This window comes from Lissotriton vulgaris, chromosome 1_1 (genome assembly GCF_964263255.1).
Source record: "Lissotriton vulgaris chromosome 1_1, aLisVul1.2, whole genome shotgun sequence".
Taxonomy (NCBI): Eukaryota; Metazoa; Chordata; class Amphibia; order Caudata; family Salamandridae; genus Lissotriton; species Lissotriton vulgaris.
In genome coordinates, this window is record NC_141685.1 from 866030516 (window position 1) to 866049820 (window position 19305).

A 19305-nucleotide genomic window follows, 5' to 3' on the forward strand; every position below is an offset into this window, starting at 1 on the left:
CAAAATCAGACTATGTGAATGCCCAAAGGTTTATGTCCTCATCTTGTGTAACCATCCCGGATAGTAGTTTAAACAGGCACTGTGTGAAACAGTAACACTACTGGCTCCTACCTAGCTGCTGTACCTGCCACACCTTATTGCGTAAGTCGAACAGGGCACACATCCACAACACAATGAGCACAGTCTGTACATCAAGATCAAGTATATATATGAGCAAAGCAAACTAAACAGTGAAATATGCACATTGTGTAGTCAGATATTCATCACTGTGTGTTGCTTAGCCATATAACACATTGACATGTGTACATATTAGAGAGTCCATCATAACACTGATCTGTGTACATGCCCAGCAATATCACAAGTGACTTGTGAGGGACTATATGCCTATGTTTTCAATCATGTGCACAAACATGTCATGTGTAGTCAGCAGTGGGCTACATGAAACATTGGCATTTTGTGCACTATCTTGCGCCATGAATCAGGTGTCTACTGTGCACTGTTGAGAACTGGCAATCGCCATTGCCATTGACACAGCATGATGTGTCTTTAGGTGCTGTCAATGTGCTCCGCCACCCAAATCATGGTCATTGGCACCAATGGTTAGCAGCCGTTTCGTGGTAGCAAACGCCTGGCCCCTGTGGTTTGTCACTGCCAATGCCCATGCCCTTACAGCCCATGTGAACCGCAATAGCGGTAGTGATATACAAATTGGGAAATGGCGGTTGGCATACTCTGCCATCCAAATCATGGTCATTGCCACCAATGGATAGCAGCCATATCGCAGTAGCGACCCCCCCCGGCCCCTGCGTGTGTCACAGCCAATGTCCATGCCCTTACAGCCAATGGGAGCCGCAATTTGTGTAAGCCTAATTCAATTTTGAAAATCGCGGTAGGCATACTTCGCCACATCGGGCCGGTCATTGGAAGCAATTGAAAGATGCATGATTGCAGTAGTGGCCACCTGGTCCCTGTGGTGTGTCACTGCCAATGCGCAAGCCCTTACAGCCAATGGGAACCGCCATTTTTGTAAGCCTAATACAATTTTTAAAATCGCTGTAGGAGTGCTCTGCCACCGTGATGCCGGTTATTGGATGCAATTGAAAGAAGCATGGTCGCGGTAGGGACCGCCTGGCCCCTGCCGTGTGAAACCGCTAATGCCCAAGCCCTTACAGTCAAGTGGAACCACAATCGCGGTAGCCTAATGCAGTTTTGAAAATCGCATTAGGTGTGCTCAGCCACCGCTGGCCGGTCATTAGATACATTTGAAAAAAGCGGACCTGGAACACCAATTGTAGCAGCTGAGAACCATGAAACTATGCCAGGGGGCTATATATGTGTGGGAGAGAGCTTTACATTTCTACTGCTTCCAGACATTGCTGCCTGTCACTCTTCACCACCAACTGCTGCTGCTCCTGTCTCCCTGACCCAGACACTGCTGGTTGACACTCTTCAACACCAACTGCTGCTGCTCCTGTCTCCTGGACCCTGACACTGCTGCCTGACACTCCTCACCATTAACTGCTGCTGCTCTTGTCTCCTGGACCTAGACACAGCCAGTAGGAAGGGAAGAGTGTCCTCAGCACTGCTTCCCCAGCCACTGTCTCCCGTGCTGCCCTCAGTATGGAGACTGTGGACCTTTTGTGCCGGCAGTGTGTGGGTCAGACAACTCTCCTTAATGCCTTCCCAGACAATGACAAGAAATTGGCACAGGTAGTTGCCTTCATGAAGAGCATTCATTTAAACGTGGGTGGGCTACACAGGACTGTCCAGTCTTTGTCCTCCTTAGTGAAAGCAGCCATTCAGCTGTTACAGGCTCATAGTCCAGCTCCAGTCTCTTCGGCCACCCTCCTGCCAGTGGCTACATCTGATGAGTGACCACACATTACAGCCCTGAGGCTCAAGATACATCACACTATTATTCACTCAGTTCGACACACCTGTGGAGGAATCTTGGAATATATGTATATATGCTTGTAGCAATATTGCATATTTTTGTGCATTTTTGTATGTCCTATTCTTGTATATAATTTTTGGCCATTTGTTGTCACATGTTGCGCTTTGAATATGCAACCTTGCCCTGTGTATGAAAAAGATTGATTAGGTCTGATCAAATGAAGTTGAATTGAGAAGGCAACTAAAGTACTCTTCTCAAGAAGAATTAAGTATTGTTCCCTTTAATACCTACTTTTGAATGTATTAGATTATGTCCCATACGTAGGTATTGAAAGGTAAATTGGGTACACCCCTGTTGGTTGTTCATGATCACTGTTTGACTTCAGACACTTCCTATCATCCCTGTGCCTATTCATGGCTTGCTTTGCTGTCTCCATGAGTTGTTGCGAAGAGGACACTGTGGTTTAATTGCACTCACTGTGCCATCCATGTCTGATTTTATGGCGTAAGGGAGTTGTTATATGTTCCTTCTCTTGCATGTGATGACACATGCTTTGTCGCCTGATCCACGGCTTTCCAGCACTGTCTACCTCACTTTTGGCTTGCCCATGTATTGTCCTAAATTGCTGCAGACATCTGGTATGTGTATGTGGCTGTGTGTCAGTGTGGGGTGTATCTGGGTGACTTGACAGGCAGTGTGTACAGTTAAGTGGTTGTTCATATTCAGTGTGAGTGTTCATTTTGTTATTGGTCTCAGTTTGCTTGACATGAGGGGAGGTGTGGGGAGGAGGGGTAACCTGCCCCAGAGCTTCAGTGCAGAAGGTACCTTTTCACCCACACCTTCTGAGACAGGTAACCTGATTGTTTGGTGTGTGCGGTGCAGGGTCTGAGTACACCTGGCTGGTTAATTGTGCAGGGGGCACAGGAGGGGCACACAGCATGTCCCCTAATGGGTGTGTGGAGACTAGTGTGTGAAGGGTGGAGGTGTGGCCCTATGATATTTGTGGACTGCCCATGTCTGGTGCTCGCCCTGCCTACTACACTGTTTTCAGGTTTTCCCGCGTCTTCACCGCTGCGGTGATGTGCTCTGGAGATTGCAGTGATTTCGTGGTTGATGGGTGACCCAGATGAAGATGGGTGATTTTGTAACAGGTAGGACATGAGTAGGTACAATTGGGGATGTGTTCCTGTCCCCACCAGAGTGTCTGGTGTGGACAGGAACCGTATATCAGTCCAGGAGTTGTGTGTTGTTGTTGTGTGTGGAGTTGTTTGATTGCGTACCTGTGGCGTTGTTCGTGATGGAGCATTACTTGCTGGTAGTGGACCAGGTACAGCACCGTAAAGGCATGTTAAGCTGGATCCATTGCGGTCGAGACCGGGTGAAGGGGACCGGGTGTCTGGTAGGTGCTCTGCTGTCGTGCTTTTGCTGTCTCCGGTTGGGTGGTTTCTCTGTTGCAGTGTGACGAAATGTTTGTGGCACCCTGATTTGTAAGGTGGTCGGAACGTTATTCTGCATTAGGGTGGGTCTCTATTGGCTCCCACCGCCACGGTGAAGGGTGCAATTTTTTGGCGGTTCACTTTACATCACGGTGGACTGGAAATAGGCTATGATTTCCCATTGTAATATGGTGGGCATGAGGACTGCTGCTCATGTGCGGAAAATTACATTTTCCTCCAGCACAGAGGAGGTGCCTCGGCCCGCCATCATAATAAGCCCCCAAATGTCCAATATCAGAGAGTGAGACCCCATTTAAGATGTTGCCTTGGCTTAGAGAAGCAAGATGAAATAAAATAAAATCTGTGAAACTGCTGCCCCATGAGGATCATCAGGCCAGCTTTATTGTCATTCCGAACTGAACACAAATGACGGCGTAAGATTAGACAGCTTTTGACAGAATGATCGAGCCCCATGCCTGAGAAGGGTCTCTCGAAACCATATTTTGGTTGAGATCTTCATAACAGCATATTTGCACTTGATATCCCTTTTTATCATTAGGAAAAAAACATCTTTATTCAAAACACAAGGTCCTGAAGAAGGTGGTTGCAAAAACATATTACCCACCAAAACGTATGTCAAACTGACTTATTGGACCCCCAGGAGGCAACACAAACATGGACATTAAATGAAATGTTCTCTCCACATGTTTAATAGAGTATGTCTTTCAAACTCAGTGAAATACATGTGTGAAGTATGAATGCGTGAGTGTGGCAAGTTAGAAGGTGATGTTGTGTGAGTTAGTTGTGGTGTGAGGCTGACTATAGTATCGGGGTTTATTCATACAAATAAGTTTTACTATGCACTAAATCACAAAATATGGAAGTATAGTTAAACAAAAATGTTTTTCTCTTCTTCTGGTGATTTATCAGTCTGATTAGTTTGTGCCACTTAATAGCGCTACAGCGGTTCTGGTGTTCTGCATTGCAGCATAGTTTGTGCCACTTAATAGCGCTACAGCGTTTCTGGTGTTCCTGCATCGCAGCATAGTTTGTGCCATTTAAACAGCGCGACGGAAACGAAGCTGCGCTCTATCTGTGCACAATAACGCTGCCTGTTTAAAAGCGCTTGTGAATATTATATCAGTGCCCCAGCCTCACTCGACTTTTCTCCGCCTCCATTTTGTTTGTTGTTGTCTCCCTGAGCCCTTCCTCCTCGCCCCGCTCCCGCCTCCCTGCTGCCCCTCCCACGCCCCTCCCCCCTCAAAGTCCTTTCAATGACAGATGCGCCCACACGCAGCGTCCACGCACTGCGGCCACGCCAAAGGTGCGCCAAAGGTAAGCCCGTCTACGCCCGTCCGCGCCTGGACCACACCCAGTGCCAGACCCCCTGGTCCGTGCAATGCCCAGCCCTCCCGCATGACATACAACGCCTCCACCCTCCTAGCCCTTAACCCCGGCCGACTCTCCAACTGCGCTCAAGCCGCTCCTGGACACACCCATGGACCCTTCAAATGCCACTCCTGCAAGTTCGACGGCACCAAGATAAACTCCTCATCCACGTACACACAACAGATATCTGACTCCAACCACCTAAAATGCATCTTGCTCAACACCCGCTCAGTCCACAGACACGCCATCGACCTCTGGAACCTACTAGACACCATTTCTCCCGACGTCGCCTTCCTAACAGAAACATGGATGAACGCCTCATCAGCCCCAGACATCACCATTGCCATCCCGGAAGGATACAAAATCATCCGAAAGGACCGCACCGACCAAACAGGAGGAGGCATCGCTATCGTCCATAAGGACTCAATCCGCATCTCAACCAGCTCAGACGTCAACCTTGCCAGCTCCGAACACCTTCACTTCCAGTTCCACACCGACCCCAAGACCACACTCAGAGGCACACTCCTCTACCGACCTCCAGGACCCCGTGCACAATTCAGCGACGCTATCACTGACTTTATCACCCCACACGCCCTCCCGTCCGAGGAATACATTCTACTGGGAGACCTCAACTTTCACCTGGAAAAGAGCAATGACAGCAACGCCACCTCCCTTCTGGACAATCTCGCCAACCTCGGACTCAAACAACTTGTCACTACGCCCACCCACATCGCAGGTCACACACTCGACCCTATCTTCACCTCCAGCAAACATGTCTCCTTCAGTCACACTACTACTCTCCATTGGACGGACCACAGCTGCATTCACTTTAGCTACAATAAGACCACAACTCACAACCATCCTCACCCTACTCTGCGAAGAAACTGGAACAAAACCACCATCGACCAGATCTCCTCATCGCTTCTTCAAAACCCCCCTGCCCACTCCTCAAACCCCGACCAAGCAGCCACTAACCTCACCCAATGGCTATCCAACAGCGCCGACATCCTAGCACCGCTGAAAAAACGTCATATCAAACTAGGCAGCAAAAACGCCTCCTGGTTCAATGATGACCTTAAGAAATCAAAGAAACTCTGTCGCTCCCTCGAGAAGGCCTGGAAAAAAGACCCAAACACCAGCACCAGGGACGCCTTCAAAAACGCCACCCGCACACACCACCAACTTATCCGATCTGCCAAGAAAGCCGCATTCAAAGACCGACTAGACAACAACGCCCACAACAGCAAGGAATTATTCAACATCGTCAAAGAATTTACCAACCCCTCAGCCAACTCCAACGACATCACCCCATCTCAAACCCTCTGCGACTCCCTAGCTTCGTTCTTCCCCAACAAAATTGCAGACATCCACAACAGCTTCGACAACCAACCCGGAGACCAACCCACCCAACCATCTGCAGAACCTTTCCCCCCTTCGAACATCCTTAATGACTGGAACCCTATCTCCACTGAGGACACCATCCACCTGATGAACTCCATCCACTCAGGATCCCCCACTGACCCCTGCCCTCACCACATCTTCAACAAAGCAGATTCCATCATAGCACCACACCTCCGAGACGTCATCAACTGCTCCTTCAACTCCGCCACCTTCCCGGTAAGCTGGAAACACGCAGAAATTAGCGCCCTTCTGAAAAAACCCACAGCGGACCCCACCGAACTCAAAAACTACCGCCCCATCTCGCTCCTTCCATTCCCGGCCAAAGTCATCGAGAAAGCCGCCAACAACCAGCTCGCCGCCTTCCTCGAAACCAACAAATCCCTCGACTCTTCACAGTCAGGCTTCCGAGCCAAACACAGCACGGAGACCGCCCTTATCGCAGCAACAGACGACATTCGAACTCTACTGGACAATGGAGACACAGTCGCCCTCATCCTCCTAGATCTCTCCGCAGCCTTCGACACAATCTGCCATAGCACCCTTCTACAGCGCCTCAGAAACACCGGAATCCAAGGAAAAGCACTGGAATGGATCACCTCATTCCTCACCGGAAGAACCCAGAGAGTCCGCCTCCCACCATTCAAATCAGAAGCTACCGAAGTCATCTGCGGCGTGCCACAAGGGTTCTCCCTCAGTCCCACCCTCTTCAACGTATACATTAGCCCCCTCGTGGCCATCACACGCCAACACAACCTCAACATCATTTCCTACGCGGATGACACTCAACAGATCCTATCACTCACCAAAGACCCTAACACCGCCAATACCAACCTACATGAAGGGATGAAAGAAGTAGCCGAGTGGATGAAGCATAGCCGTCTGAAACTGAACTCAGACAAAACAGAAGTCCTTATCTTAGATACCTCCCCCTCCGCCTGGGATGACTCCTGGTGGCCAGAGGCCCTTGGAAAAGCACCTATCCCGACGGACCACGCACGGAACCTGGGCGTAATTCTGGACTCCTCACTCTCTATGAACAGACAAGTCAACGCCGTTTCATCATCTTGCTTCAACATTCTTCGCATGCTCAAAAAAACATTTCGCTGGATCCCCACCGAAACCAGAAAAACGGTCACCCATGCACTGGTTACAAGCCGCCTGGACTACGGAAACACCCTATACGCCGGTATCACCGCAAAACTCCAGACAAAACTCCAACGCATCCAGAACGCATCAGCTAGACTCATACTAGACATCCCGTGTAAAGACCACATCTCCAGTGACCTGAAAAACCTCCACTGGCTCCCCGTCAATAAGAGGATTACTTTCCGCCTCCTAACCCACGCACACAAAGCACTTTACGAACTTGGACCCGAATGCCTCAACACACGACTTTCCTTCTACACCCCCTCCCGCCAACTACGATCCACCAACCAAGCGCTTGCTACCATACCACTCATCAATAAAACCACCATGGGAGGTAGATCCTTCTCCTACCTCGCAGCTAAAACCTGGAACTCACTCCCCACTCACCTTCGTCTCACTCAGAACCACCTAGCATTCAGAAAGCAACTTAAAACTTGGATATTCGACAAGTAATTCCCCACCCTTCTTCAAGCGCCTTGAGACCCTCCGGGTATGTAGCGTGCTATATAAATCTTTTGACTTGACTTGACTTGACTAGCAAAGGGATCGCCCAAGGAGCTTATCTAGCTGCCATTGAAGAAATACAGGTCACGTGGGAGTGTTCTTCGAGCATTTGTCGAAGAAATTAAATGCTTTAGCAACCTATAGAAATCAAAACCATCTCTGCATCAAGTTGGAAAAAAAAATCTTCATTTTTGGAAAAAGGTAAAGACATTCTGTTGACACTTAGATACACAGGAGGTGGAGCAAGTTGACCAATATAAATATCTGGGTCTGACTTTTAGGAAAAACCCAAACTAGGACTTGCATCAGAATGATATTAAGCAGAAGGCCCTATTGCAAGCCAGTTGTCTATCAAGATTTATTTGTAGTTTGGGGTTTTTTGTCATACTCCACTATTGAAGTCTTACGAAGGGAAGATTCCTCCAATGGGTCTGTATGGGGGAGAGGTCTTTTCCCTTGATCCAACATAGAGATGGGAGAGATTAGAAGGGGCAGTACTCAGAAGTCTTTTATCTCTTCCCAAGAGCAAAATGGTATACGCCATAAGGAGAGACTTTAAGTTGGCTTCCTGGACTTTGATGGCCTTCACCTGGGTCCTAAGATATTTAATGCACTCTTTGTAGAGGACATAGTGTCCAAAATATCCAAATTATGTTGGTTAGAAATCCAAGGTATTAATTGCCCTTATTGACCTCCATACAGATATCGGTACAATTACATCCTGGTACCCCTTCCCAGGCAAGCAGGTATTAAAAGAGTCTGCTGCCTTGGTGTCCGAATTTAACAACTTATTTTACTTGAGCAGGAAACAATCTACTAGCTTTTCACTTCCTACCTCAGGTCAGGATACTACCTTCACTTATTTGTTGCAGCTACCAGATCTAGGGTTGCAAAAGCAAATATTAAGGGTCAGGGTGGGATGTAATCCAATTTACTCATCCCAACCAAAAAGGGCCTCAGTCCAGGATAATAGTTTTCTCTGTCCCTACCCCTTGAATAGAAAATGTTCCTTGCTGCATATATCAATGGATTGTGTTTTTTATTTGCCAAATCAACTTAAGTTTTTAAGACCTCTGTTTTTTAAATATGGTACTCTCCATAGGGGGAAAACTGTGGACTTGTTATCAGAAATGTGCTATATAGATATGGCAGTTGAAATTGCTTGGTTTTTACAGTCAGTTAAATGGAATTTTATGATGAATAATTATGTGAGGCGGATACAGGGTAACGAAATGGGACTTTTTTATTGATTTTTTAAATTGTTAACTGTGTTTTAGAATGTTTTATGTTTTTACCTGGCTGAAGATGGATGAACTCTCCATATACCCTTGTAGTAACCACCACAATGCAAAACAGGGCTGCCAAGCCGAAAATAGAAGAGGAACTGACTTTCCTTATGCAACGGTATAGAAAGGAATGCTAGAAACAAATCAATGACAGTGATTCACTCAGCTTCACATCGAATTTGAAATAAAATCAGAGTTGGATTCAGAGCCACAGGACAATGTAGAACAATGGGTTTTTTCCATTCCCAAAAAACTTTATTTCGGTCATCATGGACCATAAAGGTAAATACATAATAAAATTACTCACATAAAACTATGTACTATAAAACAGTCCCCATAAATAGCTATAAAAATGAAAAGTGAAACAATGTTCAAGTACATAACAGGATTCACCAGGTGGTAGATCCGCGTAATTCATAACTATAACCCATCCTCATCCAACTACCATGTGTATTTCCCCTATGTAGAGGCCACATGGCACATAAACAGCTGTGCATGCAATTTTGTCAATAATTAAAATTCATTTAATCAGCGGACTTAACGTTAAAATATTAAATGAAGTCAAAATTTGAGGTAAAAAATGCAAACTATGCAGATTTTTAAGGCCACAGTGTCGAGTTTAGAAACATCCAGTGAATACACCATATTGAGGTTAAGAATTGAGATACAGCAAAAACAATAGGAATATGAGTATCGTACTTCATGACTCTAAATGCCTCCACAGAATGCACAAACCCTAAGTTCTGCACAGTTGGGTGAGCTAAAGCTGTCATTCTGATTTGTAGCCAGGGCAGAAGAAAAAAACAAGGAGCTCTGACACTTACTCACAGTTGCAAGCAAGGCACCATTTGTTAGAGAAAGCACGGAGCGGCAAGGTCCCAATTCAAAACTGGGCGTATAATTTCCTTTCCAAGGTTGGTTGGATGGCATACAGAAAGGGCTCTAATATATACTTGTCCTTGGTTTTCAAGAATTCGGCTGTCAAGTGTCCTAAGGCTGAACTCTCCTGGATATTTGCAGGTTTGTTCATCCTATGAAATCTCACGAGTTCTGAGCTTGAAATTACAGGGCACACTTCTTCAGGATTACTCCATAAGCTTAATTTACCAAGCCTATGACATATATCCTTTAAATGTAAAAACCATGGAATTTTACCTAAACCCGGGAGACTCAGTAACTCCTTTAGCTCTGACTGATAAATGGCCAGTACCGGAGTCAACCCACAATCTACACCAAAATTAAAAGTAAGGGGTCTAAATTCAATCTCATCCCCAATTGGTCTTATTTCTAGATCTAGACATAGGGGGGTGAGGGGAGCACTAAGGGGGAGGCTTAAAATCTGGCTCATAAAATGAGTCTATATCTTACTCAGGCTACTAGAAGAGGAATTACACCATAATTCAGCCCTATACATTGTAGCATTCCTTGCTTGTTCTGTGTAAATGTATGCTATTGTCCTAGCTGGTTTGTATTAGGAGTTTCTAATCAATTTTGCAATCCCCCCCCACAGCCTGGGGTAGCTTAAGACTTGCCTTGGCCATTTGCGTCCCCCACTCTAGATTTTCTGTCAAAGTGACATCCAGGTAGTCACATACCTATGTCCTCTCAAGCATAGTTCCATTCAGGCAGAGTTTAGAATGGGATGTGTCAGCTGGGTTGAGGACCTTAAATTTTGTCTTCTGCATATTAATCTTCAGCCCCCTGTTTTTGCAGAAGGTAATAAAGCTGTTGAGGATCCTCTGGATACCCATGGGCGACTTTGATAGTAGAAGAGTCTCGTCCACATACATCATTGCTGGTACCTTTCTGCGTGCTATCTTCAGGAGTCATTATCATTTACCTCAATGCGTTGGGCGACCAGTGAATAGACAAAACAGGGTAGGTGTGAGCACCTGTATTAATTGAAAGTCGGGAGGTTAGCTGGCTAAATTTCACATATCTCACTTTTAGCAAAGTTGCCTTCATGCAATCTCATAAACATAATCAGGAGGTAGAGTGGGATCCACAGATCTGTAAGTACATCCCATAATTTAACCAGATCAAAGGCCGTCTTCAGATCCACAAATATTAGATAGAGACTGCCATCCTATATTGTCACCATTTTCCAATATAAAAGTTGAAGTCTATATACTTGGTCATTGGTGAAAATGGTTATCCTAATCCGGCTTTGTATGGGCTCAAGATTTCATGCTCTTCCATTTACACCTGAAGGCAATTAGGGAGTACCCGTGCAATCAGTTTCTGAGTGACATTGATCAAACTGATCGGCCGATAATTTGTAGGCAAATGGTGTGAACCCTTTCTAAATACCTGGACAATTTCTGCTCCAACCCCGGTGTTTACCTTTCATAATAGCGGTATATAATGCCTATAGATAGGGTTCCTAAATTTTCGGTTCTGCCTGAAAGAGATCCCGTGGTGACTTATCCAATTCTGGTGCTTTGCAGAGTTAAAGCTTGCTAATTTCATTTAATGCTTCAGTAAAAGTGATCCTAGGGCCCTCTTCATGAATAGTCACTGCGGGGATTATGGATGTTTCGACAATTGGGCCAACTGCTTCCTGTGTATTATATAGAGCCTGAACATGTGTCTTCCATACATCAGATGCTGTATTTGGCTTTTACCACAAGGATGTTTCTGGGCACCAGGTGAGCGACCGCACCAGATCGCGCATCCCCCGGGAGGTTTGGAAATCCATGCAAGTTACCTCTGCCCCGTGTTCTTAGCCCCCTTTTAGACAGTGCACTGGGATCTCGGCCTTTGTCTTGGTTTCTAAAGCAATTGAAAAAGATTTGACCAGTAATTTCATAATTGGATCCCCCCATTGTGTGCAACTGTGGTTTTACTTAACCTTAACATCAGGCATGCACGCCACCCCTACCCTATTGACAACACGCTGATATTACAACTGGGCTAGATGTTTTGTGGGGTTTGCATAATCAACATAGATGGGACCGGCTCAGGTCCAATATCCCCACGATGTTCCCACTGGTTTTTAACTCAATTTTACCCTCACCATTAGGGATGCATTTTTTCTCCTTAAAGCCTGGCTAACATGAATCTACCATGCAAGAGCAGGTTCCTTAAGGCCCATATTCATATAACTTAACCTTATATTCACATTACAGGTTAGACACTGACTCCATCATTACCTACGTGTGAGCGCCACTTATCACCACCAGAGACTCACACTCGATATATGATATAGGTTGTTTTAGTTTGAATCAAAGGTTAGATAATTCAGATGGTTATATCTAACCCTTTTTCTATGCAGAAAGTGTACAATTGAGTTGCACAGTGGACTGACCCTGGATGTGCTTCCGACTACCTTCAAATTGAGCCAGGTTACTGCACCATACTCCCGCATAGAACCATGAGTGGGTAAGCCTAACAGTTGGATGGCATTAAGATGTGCTATAATTATAGGATTTGCGAGTCAGAGTTTTACTCTGACAGGCTTCTTTCTCCTCCAGATAAGGTACACTCAACTAGTGTTAGTTGCCCCCTACCTTCCCCCTAACCCCATCCTGAGGAAGACTCACAGGTAATACTTAAACATCCTACATGCCACAAGTCGAGTCAAAACGTCGACAACTATATATCCCTGTAACCTAGACCCATCCTCCCAATCCCTACTAAGAGCCACAGATGACTACAGTCTGTGATTGTACAAATCAATGTATATAGACCATGTAAAATAGCATTGGGACAGGACACCTAGATTGATACATCTGATCAATCTCACCGAATCCCTCTACTCCTTTTTTTCACTCTAGGAATAATTCCCCCACCCACTTACTTTCGAGCACCCCTTCTTTTGCACGTTCCCCCCTGGAGCAACCACCAAAATGTACAGTGATTTAACCCCTTCCATGCTCATGATGGAACGGTTCCATCATGAGCGTCGGTTGGCCTGTGCTCTTGACGAGACCATTCCGTTATGGTTCCATAGGTTCTTTAGAACCTTCAGCACCGCAGCGGAATTCGCGCAGCTCTGAAGGGGTTAAATCCATTGATATAAATACATTTGTTTTGTTACATATGAAGCCCATGCTCTGCACATCCTTTCATGCATATTGTGAAAAAGTTTACATTGAAATACTGTGACTTATAAGGAGTGCAAATTCATTTTTTGCTCGAAAATGGGAATTGTAGATTAATTCTGAGAACGTGAATGTTTGGTTTGAGGACCATTGTTTTTCTATATTGTATTTGGCTCAAAGGCTGACTTCCCTTCACTACAGCCTGTACTGACTATAGTCCAAAATGCCTTCATATCTTTATTGGATAAGGCAGTTTTTAGAATCTCCCATCTGTCCAGCTCCCAGGTATTTTTTTGCTTGTTGGATGCTATCTCTAAACAGCACCCACGTTTGCTTGATTAGGGAGCTATCCTTTGCTTTGATGGCATCTAACAGATGCTGTTTAGCCTTTCGGTAGTTGTCGTTTGAATGTCAATTCTGCATGCAATTCTGCAACTCTATTGATGGTTAGTAAAATGCCCTTTGTAGTAGTAGCCTCTTGCATTTCTAGTAAGGTTGGAATAATCGATTAATATAATGCAGTAGAAGCCCATGTTCACAACAGAACATGGGCTTCTATGGGAATTTTCAAGGGCATATTATCAAGCCCATTATCGCGGCTTTAGCAGCAGTTTCCTGACGCTAAAGCGGCAACATTTTAACGCCGTTTCTTGGTAATATTCCCCTAAGTGCGCCTGTTACATGCCCTCATGAACTGAGTCAATATGACTTAGTTGATCTGGAGTGCCAGCGGGGACCATGCCTTAATCTGTTTGATTTATGGGTCTGGGATTAGTCATTGCATGTCCTACTCGCTGGGGGTTGTATCACTAGGCTCAGCAAGAGGCTAAAATTGACAATTAAAATCCCCCTACAATCAACCACATATTTCTGGACACAGTAGGAATAAAGTGATTCAATTGGTCAAAAGTCAGGGATTCATGGCTAAGGCTTACTGGCCGGGAATAAATGTTAATAAAAGCTATTTTTAACTTAGGGGCAAAAGTGAGTGCTACTCACTGGATCTCATTAGACGGGAGTTCAACTGTTCAACTGTACAACCCAGATGTAAGCCAACCCAAATACATAAGCCCACCAGTCGGTCTGCCCCTTACCCCAAGGTGGCAGGGACATTAAATGACCTATACCCCACCCTAAAAGAGTCTTCCTGTGTCCAAGTTTCCTGAAACACGCATACATCGTATTGGGTCACAAAAAGCCAGTTTGCTCTTTAGACCATCAACGTTAAAGGATAAGACCCTCAGCTTATTATCTAGTTTGTGCTTCTCAAGGGGGCCATCAAGTGTGTAGGTATTGGGAGGTTGAATATCCCTCGTTTGGACTGAAGAATGATTATCTACTAATCTCATGGGTACACCTGCCCTCAAAATACTATTGCTTAGGGGAACAGGGGTTGACACAGCTGGTGTTCCAGGTGACTCTTCCCATATCCCTTCTACACCATTGGTCATATGTTGTATTGCTGTTAGCTGCACCTTTGATTCTGCCCCTATCCCGGGTCAAATGGTCTGGCTAAGCTGGCCACTACTATACTCTTCTAGTTATCTTGCAGACCATGAGCTGCTGGATCCCTGCGCTAGTCTCAGTGCAGTTCCTTGTCAATCTACCTCTTCCAGAACCCCAAATCAATTTGTGACTGATATATCAAATATCAAGGGTCTGGGAGGTGGGTGACACAGGCCCACAATTTGTTGTTCCAGTGGCCACCTGCAATAGTTTTAATACGTCTAAGGTCTTGCACTATTCTATACTTTCCTTTGGGGTTTTTCAAGGAGGAGTAATCCAAGCAATAGTTTCAGGGATTAGATTGTAATGCAGGATTCTTGGATACTCAGCATTGGGTGTCACCGTTATGCAGACAGGTTTCTCACCGAAAATAAGACCTATCTTTTTCTGAAAAGTCCCAGACTTCAGGTAACATTTTGTTTTTCATTTCTGGGGCCAGATCATCTTTTGCCAACATGAAGTACAATCTGATATCTGATTTATGCCTTACAAATTTAAAGACAAAGACTTCATTGTGAGTTTGTGTAGTATTTCTTTAGTAATGAGTGATAAGGATAAACAACATGAGGAATCATCATACTACAATCAAACTCGATAGGTTGCTCCATCACGCCGCACAGCACCACCTGTGTGTCCGTGTCTCCCTGCTCTGCTCTGTTCAGCTTTGACTCCTCAGCCTGAGTTGTGTGCCTCTGTCTTTCACAATGCTGATTCTGTTGTTTTGTTTTTTTGCATTTTGTTTTTTTGATTCTGTTGTTCTGTTTTTGTGCATTTTGTTTTCTTGATTCTGTTGTTCTGTTTTTGTGCCTTTTGTTTTCTTTCTCACTGTGCCCTGTTTCCTGCCAATGTGTCCCCTGCAACCCTGCCCCCTTGCCTCCCATTTGTTGCCCGCTCCCGTCTACCAGCTGCTTCTCCCTCCCATCTCCCCTCATAATGGCGGCTGCTGTGCAGCTACGCCAAAGGCGCACCAAATGCACGCCTTAGGAGAGCCCGTCCGCGCCCTTCCATTCCTAGACCACGCCGGATGACCGCACACCTGCTTCCAGGCCTCCCCGAAGCACACCAAGGGACCCTTCTCCTGCCAGAGCTGCAGCTTCACCAGCCTCTGAGCAGCCAAACCACCCACTGCGACAGAACGCAACCACCTCAGATGCATACTACTGAACACTTGCTCAAATCCTCCCCTGACAGAGACCTGGATGAATGCCTCCTCGGCACCCGACATCGCATACCTATCCTGGACTACTACAAGATCACCCGCAGGGACCGCACCAACGGAGTAGGAGGTGGAAACACCATTGTCCACAAAAACACCCTCAGGGTCTCAACCAGCACTGCCGACACCCTCAACACCGCCGAACACCTGCACTTCCAGATCCACACGACCCCAACACCACCCTCAGAGGAACTCTCGTCTACAGAACCCCTGGACACCAGCCTCAGTTCAGCGACTCCATTGCCGGCTTCCTCAGCATGCATGCCCTTGTCTCCACAGACTACATCCTCCTCAGAGACCCGAAGTTCGACCTCGAGAACAACAACAATACCAACTCCACCACCCTGATTGACAACCTCACCAACCTCTGACTCAGACAGCTCGTCACAACGCCCACCAACTCCACTGGCCACACACTTGACCCCATCTTTTCCACAAGCTCCCACGTGACCTTCAACCACACCACCGAACTCCACTGGACCGACCATCGCTGCATCCACTTCACCTTCCGGAAACCCACCACACACCACCACACTCAACAGATCCCCTTCCGCAGCTGGAGCAAAGTAACTGGAGACCAACGAATTTCGAATTAGGTAGCGCCCCATGCATCGCAAAATGCGATGCAGGGTGCACTATGAAATTTGTTTTATTTATTAAATTGTTTACTTACCTTCAATTATCCATACTCCAGTTTTTAGCCGCCCCCACCCTGCCCCTCCCCTGCCCCGCCTCTCCGCCCCACCGAAACTCCCTCCACAGGCCGTGGCTGACCCAGAGCGACCATCTCCCCCCTTTCCGGTCTATAGCCTCCGAGATCATCTGCAGCATACCCCAAGGATTAAACTCAGCCTGACATTGTTCGACTTCTACACGGCACCGCTCACCCACATCGCCCGACTGAATGACCTCAACATCATCTCTTACGCCAAAGACACCCAGCTGACCCTCTCTCTCACCAAGGAACCCCTCACTGCCAAAACCAACCTCCACAAAGGAATGAAGGCCGTCACCGAGTGGATAAAGAATAGCCTTCTGAAGCTGAACTCGGACACGACGGAGGTCCTCATCCTCAGCTCCACCCACTCAGCCTGGGATGACTCCTGGTGGCCGACCACACTGGGACCAGCACCGGCACCCACCGACCACGCATGCAACCTAGGGTTCATCCTCGACCCAACACTCTCCATGACCAAGCAAGTCAACAACGTCTCATCCTCCTGCTTCAACCTCAATAGATGACTCACCTTCTACACCCTGAACGACCAGCTCCACTCGGCCGACCTCGCCTTCACCACTATGCCCGCATCTGAAGAGCAACCACCGTAGGCAGATTGTTCTCCCACCTCGCCGCCAAGACCTGGAACAACCTCCCCATCCTCCTATGACAGACCCAGGACCAACTAAACTTCAGGAGGCTACTCGGGACCTTGCTATTCGAGCAGTAGCAGCACCCCCAAGCACCTTGAGACCCTCAGGGGTGAGTAGTGCTCTTAACAAATGTTATGATTGATTGATTGATTGATTGATAAACAATGGCCAAATACAACAGAAATTTGGATGAGTCATGTATCCTAGAAACAAGAAAGGATAGGGGATATATGGGAGAGGAGTTGGGAGAGGGGGAGATGGGGGAAGGTGCATCTGCATGAGAGGGGGATGCCAGCGTCAGGCAGTAGGGCTGTGTGTCCTCTGAGTGTGTACTTGTTTCTATGTGTTGTGTACTATCCTGTTTGGTGTTAATGTCCAGGAACGTAACAGTATGCGGTCAGGGAGTTTCAGTATTTCTGTGTAGCTGATAAAATACTGGTAATCCAGCTCTCATGCCTCTGCAGGCAAATCCTTACACCCTGTATCACTGCCGAAGCGTCCTAGGTGGCGCCTGGCCATATCCCTAGATGGTGGAAGGTGATTGGAATCCTGGGAGGATTTGCTTATGCCTAACTGGACAATGGAGCAAGGTTATTGATGGGGTCTTCGAGTCTGTCTATGTTCACTTGGATATGGGAGCTTGTGTGCGGGTGTGTGCTGGAGTGAGTGAGAGGGAAGAGGTGCTGTAAGTGGGTGGTGCAGGGAAGGAGGGTTGTGGACAGGGGGGAGGGATCAGCTATACAATACTATCGGGTGGTGTCTATGATCTCCTCTGCGGACCTCTGGTGGGAAGAGGATGTCCCTTTACCAAGGGTCTGTAGATCTGTGTATGAGTGCAGCCAGGGAGGGTGGGTGATAGACAGGAAGGAGGGACTGGAATTGAAGACAAGGAGAGAGGAGAAATGGAGTGGGACCAGGGGGGAAGTATAGGGGGATGTGGGCATACATGAGGGGCAGGAGAAGGGTAGGGGAAACAAATATGTGGAGACAGGGTATGTGCCACCAGTGGCCTCTAATTGCTATAGGGAGATGGAAAAGGTGAGGGGGAGTGAAGAGATTGAGATACATTTTGCTTGTGTAGTCTGTTTGGAGTGTGTAGGGGAGGAGGACCGACATGGGAGTGGGTGATCCAGTTCAAGGAGGGGGGTGTGGGGGTAGACTGGTTGTGTGAAGTGGCATTGTTCATTGCCGTTTGTGTGTCCTCCATCTAGTGCTGTAATTGCAGTGATTATTACAATATTAGTGGGGGTGGAAATGGGGGAGTGTGGTCTGTGTGAAGGATGGGGTCCAAGCCTCCCGTTGTGTAGTGTCCGCGTCGTTCTCGTATATGCACAGGAAGGGTGCCCATGTCTGTAGGAACAGGTCAGATCGATCTTGTAGATTATAAATAACTCATTTGTGTGAGGCAGTTGGACCATAGCCAATAACCAGGCCCCCTGTGGTGGCAGAGACAGTGACCTCCATTATCATAAGGTACATATCTTAGCTGTGGCCAGTGCCATATTAAAGAGATGGCGCTGCAGCTTTGGTAGCTCTGTTGAGTGCTGCAGGTCATGTAAAAGAATAGCAGGCTGAGTGGTAGGTGCATGGACATAGAGGTGCCCAGAACCTGGCCCACATAGGACCAGAAAGATTGTGTTCATTGACACTAGCATGATATGTGTTGTGTTACATTGTGTGTTCACGCATCTCCAGCAATTTGCAAGCTGGAGTAGGCCTGCTCTGTTCAGTTTCATTGGCATCAAAATCCAGTCATGCAAGGTCTTAAAAAGGCAGAACTTCAATCATGCCTCCCTGGTACCTCTATCCTGGGCCTCTAGGTTATCTTCCCTCTCGTCTTCTTTGTAGGAAACTGATAGTCAGATTTGCCATCTGGAGCAGAGAGCTCGCGACAGGAGTTGAGAGAAAAGACGGGAGGAAAGTACACTGTATAGTCCAGACATCCCCCTTTTGTGTTTACCCCATGTATGGAGATACGTCACCACTGGTGAGGTTGACATGGACCAAGGATGCAGACCTAGGCGTTTTCACAGACAGTGGTGCAATGAAATGAATCACCAGGTTTGTGAAGCAGGCAGGCCAAACTCCTCCCTTATCCATGTAAACAACTTTG